Source organism: Aplidium turbinatum, chromosome 15 (genome assembly GCF_918807975.1).
Source record: "Aplidium turbinatum chromosome 15, kaAplTurb1.1, whole genome shotgun sequence".
NCBI classification, from domain to species: domain Eukaryota; kingdom Metazoa; phylum Chordata; class Ascidiacea; order Aplousobranchia; family Polyclinidae; genus Aplidium; species Aplidium turbinatum.
This window is the reverse complement of record NC_137486.1, coordinates 13,801,242-13,810,391: the sequence shown is the minus strand read 5'-3', so window position 1 is coordinate 13,810,391 and position 9,150 is coordinate 13,801,242. Positions and strand designations below refer to the sequence as shown.

The window sequence follows — 9,150 nt, the reverse complement described above, 5'->3', positions numbered from 1 at the left end:
TTATCTGCAAGCCAGACGCTATCATCAAAAGAGCCATGGCTCGCAAGCCATGCGTTCCCAACTCCTCCTGTAAGGTTCACTCTATATCAACTGAAGCATTTGTACAGTTTTACTAAAAAGTGCTTGCAAGATAATTAAAGTTTAAGTATAGCAGTTGAGTTAATTTTTACAATTATGATGAACTACACACAGCATGATATTGGGTTTTGTGGCCGTGCTAACTACTGATATATAGCCTACTACATAATTTTTCATTCAGGCACGTTTTAAACCTTTCAAGGTTTTGCCACCTTTTGCCGTTCGAACCCTTTCTGCCCTAATAGGACATATATGTCCTGTTTCGTTTAAATGGATGTATGGGATATTTAAAACTTTTATTTTGCTCTACCAACGGTTTAGACACATTCGTCCGTTTTCAGTTTTCAAAAGATATATTTTTCTATGGCAACACTGCAGTTAAAATTGCACGACAGTTGCTTGAAGTTGAAGTTTCAGTAAACTTGGTTAAAGCTGATTTGGGTGATATCAAGTTCAAAATGGATTCAAATCCTGGTAAGTTTTTCAAAATTTTAAATTATGTAGTTATCAAGTAGGCTAGTGTTTCAAGTTTGTGTAATGCGAATTTTATGAATCAAGCTATATTGAGAACCTGGTTGTGGGGTGAAATTGAAACAGGACATATTTGTCCTTTTAGGTGATAAGTTTGTGGAAAACATAGTTTAGAAATTTGTAATCAAATTTTGAGTATCTTTATGGCTGAATTATAGCTTATAGTTGTAATCTACTAACAATTTTCAATGAACCACTAAACAAGTAGTTCACTGATTGTATTGATTAAAAATGGTAGGCCTAAGTTTTGTACCGTTTGAATGAAACTCAAATGTTTGAATGAAATGTTCATTGCAGGTCCTTCAGGTTTGTCATCATCAACATTTTATGGAAAAAGGAGACTTACTGTTGCTGAAACTTTGCAATGTATTAGTGATGTAGAAGATGATTCTGACTTTGATGATGATATTGATGATACCAATTATGTGCCAAACTTTACCAACTTACAAGGTAAATGTACTGTAAACTGTTTTACATTTGGAATAGCCTATTGATGTATGGTTTTGGCTTGTATACAAGTATTTGTTCACTTGATTTTGCAATCGAAGTATAAAGTTTGATTTTTTGCAGACGTAATCTCACACACTGAACAACAAGAGGTCAAAGGTGATGAAGAAGAGATGGAAAGTGATGAAGAAGTTAATGTAGAATTTTTCCCGAAGAATGTGAAAGATGCCAAAAAAATTAATTGGAAGCAGGTTGAGGAAAATGAAGACATACTTTTTCTTCCATCGCCTTTCATCGGTTTATCTCTTCCCGAAGAAGAGAACATCCGGCTTCCAATTGAGTATTTTAATGAATTCATATCTGAAGCATTAAAAACTACCATAGTTGAACAATCAAACTTGTATATACAGCTTACAAAAAAATATCCAAAAGCCACTCAATCTTACTCTTCCTGAATTGGAACAATGGCTTGGAATGGCCATGTACTTTTCGTTAAGCAAGATTTCAAATACTGTTTCACACTGGAGCCCTCAATTTTGCAATGATTCAGTTACTGGTATTATGAGTAGGGACGGTTGGGTGAAAATAAAAGCAATGTTTCACCTAACAGACAATGAAAAAGTTGATGCAAATGATGCCTTGTACAAAATCAGACCATTAGTGGATGAGCTAAAGTCAAAATTTCAAAAAATACCTATGCATCAGAATTTGTGTATTGATGAACAAATGATCCCGTTCAAAGGCAAATCTTGGCTAAAGCAATATATTCCTAAAAAGTCTCACAAATGGGGGTACAAATTCTTTCTTCTCTGTGATTCAAGTGGTGTTGTTTATGACTTTTTTATGCATTCAGGTAAAGTTTCATCTGTTCCAAAGCCAAATGTTCCTGATTTAGGCCCAAGCTCCAATTCAGTCCTTCATTTAGTACAGTCAATCCCATCTGAACAAAATTACAAATTATTTTTTGATAATTGGTTTACATCTCTGCCACTGGATAGCTACTTGGCAAAACAAGGAATATGGTGTTGTGGCACGGTGCAGGCTAGACGGTTGCCAGGACTTCACTTCACAGCTGATACTGAGTTGAAGCGAAAAGGGAGAGGATCGATGGATATTTGGAAGGCGGAGTTTGACAGTATCACCGTTGCTGCGGTGAAGTGGAGAGACACAAGATCCGTTCACATGCTGTCGAAATTCCTGTTACATAAGCCTGCTGCTGAATGCACAAAGTTTGACAGAAAAGATAAGCGCTATGTCGAGGTGTCACGACCAAACGTAGTGCGTGTGTATAATCAACACATGGGTGGTGTTGATCTGCAAGATCAAATGATTGCTTTCTACAGGATGTCTTTCAGATCAAAGAAGTATTACCAAAGAATTGTCTTCCATCTTTTTGACATGGCTGTTGTGAATGCATGGTTACTATACAGGAGAGCTGCAACAACTTTGGGTTTGGTGAAACCAAAACAAAGTTGTCTCTCAGACTTCAAACTGAAAGCAGCATTTTCATTGATGAAGGGGGGAAAAGATGTGATTCAAAGAAGAGGGAGACCTTCAGCACATACAACTGAATCAGAATACAAAAAGAAAAAAGCATCTGGAAATGCAACTAAGCCAATCCCCCAGCAAGACATTCGACTAGACAAAGTTGGACATTTTCCTGCTTGCTCTGAAAAACAAGGCGTTTGTAAGCTCCCAGAATGCACAGGAAAGATAAACATGATTTGCATGAAATGTGAAGTGCATTTGTGCTGCACCAAAACAAAAAATTGTTTCTACGACTTTCATACCAAATAATTTTGCAGTTTTTTCAACATCTGAATTAGGTTTAAGTGTTTTTGTGAGCAATTTATTGTGTGTCTGTGTTTTCGCAATGCTTATGTGCTAACAACTATTAGGACAGATTTGTCCTCTTTCCTGATGAAAAAAACTAGTCAAAAACGCTATTAGGACATATATGTCCTGTTAGGATTTAATTACTGTAATTAGCAAAAAGTTTCAAAATTGTGTTAGTATGTGTTTAATATTGCATTTTAAAGTGAAATAAACCAACATTTTTTTTTTTATATATATAAATAAAAAAGTCAGGGCATAAAGGGTTAACGTGCTGGTAGGTTTATATCGATTTTTGTAGTTAGTATCTTTTTCGTCCCAGGCGCGTTAATGACGAAAAATAAAATGATTGATTGATATGTGCATTTTAAATAAATATATATTTTTGCTAGTGCATGTGATTATTTAACTTACAAAGTATGGTACACTTTCTTTATAGCAATTTTGTAGTTTTTTTCTCATATATATTATATACATAAACTACTAGTGCTAATGAGATGATGCAAAGCAGAGTGCTTATTCAGCTTTCAATTATATATGTACAGTAAACAAACTAATGTAATAAAGACAATAACTATATTGGAGTTAACAGTTGGTATCAATAGTGATACACACGCAAAATTAAACAGCTATGTAATATCAGTGAGAGTAGATAAAACAACACTCAAAAACAATACCTTCCATAATTACATAAGCTGTATCAACTTGATTGTTTAGGTAATCAACTGACACACAAATAAAGCATTTTCTAATTAACAAAATAGTGCGAAAGTTGCTTTGAATAAAAACCGGTTTGATAACAGCACAACTAAAATGATTATGTTCATATATTTAAAATAAAACTTAAAATCATATTATATCTAACATAATTTAATTTGCAAAAATTAAATAACTGTATCAATAATTAATTAATATAGGCCTAACTATAGGCGTCGATTTTTTCTTAGAAGAAAGAGTTCTGGGTGGGCGAGAGTTTTCAAACAGATTCGATTGAATGTGTATGTTTGCAAATTTGCAATGGTTAGTCTTTCTCACAAAGACTATTTGGATGCAGGTTTTAAGAATGTGCGAATAGATGTTTGACTTTGCTTCATGTTTTGTTTAACTTTTCAATAATGAAATGATAACATCGCGCGGTGCCCCAATTTATACCCAGCAACAAGTTTGAGAGGAAAGATTTGTAAAAAGCGGTTGTTTCAGTACGTCTTTACTCTTTAGTTTGTATCGGTTATTTTATTGTCATGTTCATTATGATGTCATATTCATATTCCCTTACGCTGACAAGGAACTGAAGTTTGATTGTGACGTAATTAAAGTGAGACCATTTGGGGAAAAGAAATCGTGGCTTTCTCTCACCAGGAATTGCTAGCGTGTGGCAGTTACCGTAGCAACAATAATGCAGTGAGTACCGAAAATAGTTTGCAGATGCTGATTTTTGTTTCTAACCGCGACGATATTCAATATGTAAATAGAGGAAACGTACTACATGCGCTTTTAGAAGAGAGGAGTACGGTAAATGCGCGCATCCGATTTAGCGTTTCAAGTACAAACACACTTGTCAGCGCAATTTCAATTACCACGAAAAGCTAGGCCACGCGGATTCTAATTGTCTTGGCTTTCTGCTCTATACAGGCTATCAACGTGCGACGTCCCAAGAGAGAGAGAGAGAAATGAGTTCGGCGGTTTTACAGCGTATTGGCTTAATATGAAATCGTGCCCAAACGCCTTTTTTCAATGCTGTGTTGCTGCGGAATTGCTTTGTTCTGTCGGATACCTAGCGAGAGACATAGCGCAAAACAAGAAGTTGTGCTGCAGTTGGTTGGATAATTCAGCGTTTAACAAAAACGGAAATAATTGTAACTTTATAAGTGTCATGAAAACAGGGTGGGCGAAACATATCTTGCCCACCCTCGTTTCACGGCAGGGTGGGCGCCGCCCACCCGGCCCACCCTATTTCGACGCCTATGGGCCTAACATAATGTCTTGTCTACCGTACACTTTATTAATTTTAATTAAACTGTTGATCTTTCAAACCAGTTACTTTTAAACTTTCTGACCAGAGATATTTTCTTACAGTTTCATTTAGCGCATGAGGCATTAATTTTGTGTGTTTGCATTCTTCAAAGTATTCACCACTAAATTTTTCTACATTGTCTTCCAAAGCACAGTAAAGTGTGGTTTGGCTACCATAATATTCATTCCGCATATACAATGGATGATATATGTAATGCAAAAATGTTGTCACAATCCAAGAATAATGTGTCCCTAATTCTGTTGCAACAGCACCAGGATTGACCGCATATGTTGTGATATTGTAATTCTTTACTTTATTATGAAGTTCAGATGTAAAATATATGTTAGCAAGTTTAGATGCTGCATATGTTTTCAACGCTACAAATGCAGATCTGGCATCACCATACATTAAATCTTCAGAAATACTTCCTATCTTATAGGCTCCAGATGAAAGTGTGATAATTCTTACTGGACGGGTTGATGACTGTTGTAACATCTTTTCTATTAGTAAGTTAGTCAGTAAAAAATGGCCAAAATGATTAATAGCAAACATTTTGTTGATGCCTGAATCCATTTTTCCAAACACGTCTGCCACACCAGCATTATTTATCAGATAATCTATATATTTTTCATCTTTATTAAGCTTGTATACAAAGGACCGAACTGCATCAAACTGACTGAGATCAAGTTCTAAAGCATACACTTCTTTGTTTTTTGATTCATGAATAATTTGTTGTCTTGCAAACTCAGACTTGGTGACATTTCTTGATGCAATTATAACTTTAGCTCCACGTTTAGCTAGCTCAATGGCAGTTGCTTTTCCAACACCTGTATTTCCACCAGTGATAAGAGCTATTTTTCCTGTAAGTGTTTTATTGCTTACACAAACAGGGCCTCGTTTAATGTAGTGGAACCAATAATATCCTACGGCAACAACCAGCAGTGCAACCAGAATCCTTACTGAATTCATGAATCTGTCTGTCAAAGTAAGCTTTTAATTTTAACTCTATATAAAGTCAGGCAAGGCCCAAATCAGTTTTCACAAGCCACAAACAAACAACTGGAGGCAGAACTGAGAACTCAGAAGAAAATCGATTTAAAAGATACAAATGCAGCGTTGCCAGACACCACCAAAGAAACTTTTCACAGCTGCTTCAATATTCTCCCAACCCAACAGGTTTTGCACCTTTCCTTCAACGCTTCTTTATCGCAAATCTACTTCATGTGTTTCTCCGCCAACTTCATCGCGATATATACAAAAAAGATTCGTCGTTCTCATCCACAAGTTCTGCAAGGTTACGCGTCCGGTCCCTAAGTTTACAATTCAAGCCTCTCCGCCCTTCTTTCTTTTCAAAACCTGAAAACTATTTCAACAACAATCACTTTTTATCTTCAAAGTCTTCAAAATTTTTCTAATTTGGGAAAAGAACTTATCCAGCACCACATCAAAACTTTTACAATTCCCTGAGTATTTTTTTATCTTCTGCTTGATGCAGTGTGTCTCAAAAACATATTAAAAAATCGGTAGCCACTTTAACAAGTCGAAATTCTGCCACTGAAATTGACTACAATGCAACCGCCAACCAATCAGAACGTGTTATAAGAGGCTACCGTCCAATTGTGACCTTTATAGCTTTCATCCAGAGAGTTAATGCTTGTTTTGAACTTTATTTGGAAATTACAGAAGAAAAAGAGCAATAGCAGAGGTGAGAATCGAACACGCGTCAATGAAATGACTACTTTCTAGCCCTAACCCTAACCCCTAAGCCAACCAGCTGACAAAAAATCCATCACTTAATTTGCTTTCTATGATCTTCTTTTCGCCATTTTTTACGTCACTTAAACCGCAGCTTATCATTGGTTGGCGGTTTCATTCTAGTCAAGTTTAGTGGCAGAATTTCGACTTGTTAAAGTGGCTACCTAAAAAATCACCAGTTTTGGTGAGTTTTGAATCTTTATCATCAGACCGACAAAGCCATTGATACGTTATTTCTGGCAGCTACGCATAACCCCAACGCAGATTTGGAGATCGATATCGAGATTAGCAGAGTGAAGTTTCAATAGGTGTTTGAAGTGTTGTTGCCTTTGAATCCACTAGATGCCGTTGAATGGAGAGCAGTCCTGAATTGTGTTGCTCAAGCTCGCACCCGATAGCTGAACCAGCGACGCTTGATCTTGAGTCGGCGCTTAACCACTGAGCTAACGTGTGTTACAATATGTCATCGTCAGTCAATATACTTTTACAAACTCACGTTTAAACTAACTTACCCAAAAATACGAGGAGACAAATTTTTCGAAATCCTGCTCACACTGTATAGCCTACTGGGAAAAACTAACAGCTGCGTAATAGCGTTACGAGCCAAAAGGCTGTTCGGTCCTTGAAAAAACAAATTTATGTTGTTAAGAGTGTCAAAAATATCCGACAAGTAAGCCGACCTCGAAATGAATGCATCATTTTCCAAATCGTTTTTAAAATCGGAATTTTTTTTGTCTGAAAAGTACAAGCAACTCATTCCTTAATTCAAAGACTCGTCTTGTCATATTTTCTCTTGAAAACCAGCGTAGCCTACCTCTGTGTGGTAAAGGAGACATTTGTGATCGGAAACAAAATCTTCGCAAAGCCTTGCAAACAATCGTGTAGGCTATAACGCTGACACTTTTATAAAATTCACAAGTTTAATGATTCGGTTCAAGCATGCTAATAATTCTGCTAATAATTCCCAATTTTCGGCCGAGCATAGAGGGAGCACCATCAGTTGTACATCCTACTAACTTTCCCTAGCCCCAGGCCCGGATTTAGGGGGCAGAGGGTGCAGGTGCCCCGGGCCTCCGGACTTATAAAGGGCCCCCTACGTGGAAAAAATGTGATTTTGTGTTATTTTTTTTCTTTCAGCCTTTGACGTTTCTGCAAAATGCTGTGCAGTGCTGGATTAATGCTACTGTATACGTAAAGGTGGTTTTTCGCGCCGTAGGCGCAAAAAATTTTTTTGCACGGGGGCCCCCCGATCTAAAAGTGCCCCGGGTCCTCCATCAGCTAAATCTGGCCCTGTCTAGCCCAAGTCATTTTCTGTGAAAAATCTATCCAAAAGATTAAAAATATCTTTGCCTTTTGCTGTATCAGATAGTTCTTCACTCATCAGCAATTTTACTGGAAAACAAACTGCGTAGCCTACCCAGGGATATCTAGAAAAGGGGATATGAAGGCTCACAGCCATTGCCTTATTCTCATGACACTACCAGGGCGGTAGTTTGTAGCGCGTGAAACATAAGGTTCTTTTCAAAATTGCAGAAAATCTTGTAGTGCAACTGGTACAGTCAGCTACCAAAGACAGTTAGTAGGCTAAACGTTACATAGAGCATATTTAAAGAATACTTGTTTACAAAGACAGTTGAAAATTTGCCAGTAAGCTGTTTTTTTAAACAAAGCCTTTGCAGTAGGCTAGATGTAAAGCAAGTATATGGGTAGTTAAATTAACAAGCAACCATGAGCATGCTGTGAATATCCAGGCCTGATGCTAATAGCGCAATGCAAGTTATCATAACAAGATTTATTAAACTACTATCGGTGACAATTGTCATTTTACGATAAACTCAGATTATTTACGATAAACAAAAGCCCTTCTATTGTCAGACGTAATAAAAGCCTTCATATACCCATGACTTCGCGTACCACTAGTGGTGCGTGTAGTGTACCACTGGTTGAGAACCACTGGTCTACAAGATCTTTTAACTTGCTGTGACCTTTATAATACCTTCAAAAATGATATTGACTTTCATTGTAAAAAATCTTTTTGTTTGTTATTTGCTCATCAACATTTCTAACTTACTCGAGACCTACAGGTCTCGCTTAATTGGGTCTGAGAAAATTTTCTTTGTTGAGTCGGTTAAATAGGCCTACCGCATAGCCTACTTAAGTGTTTTTAACTGTTTATCTGATGAACTGGATATTTGCAGAAAATGCGCTCACTTTCCTGCATTGCCAGCAAATTAAATCGTGATTTTATAAATGTTCAACGACTGTTAGGCTAATATTCTGTTTCGCTGATACTGTAGGCTACTGGTAGGCCTACGTCTTTTTATTATTATTATTATTTATTTGCATCAGACTCAAAGTCCATAGAATTCAAATTTTTAACAGTCATCACACAAAATATCAGACTAACACAACATCAAGCAGGCTACATCAAACAACGTACAAAATACTGTTGTAGTGAATATAAAATGTAGAATTAAAGTAGTAGCCTAATC

The 9,150-nt window shown here is 36.7% G+C and overlaps 1 pseudogene; it reads right to left on the bottom strand.

The window, feature by feature from the left end:
• Positions 1-4,897: 4,897 nt before the first annotated feature.
• Positions 4,898-5,934, bottom strand: LOC145783985 (retinol dehydrogenase 12 pseudogene; annotated as a pseudogene).
• Between the last annotated feature and the right edge of the window lie 3,216 nt (positions 5,935-9,150).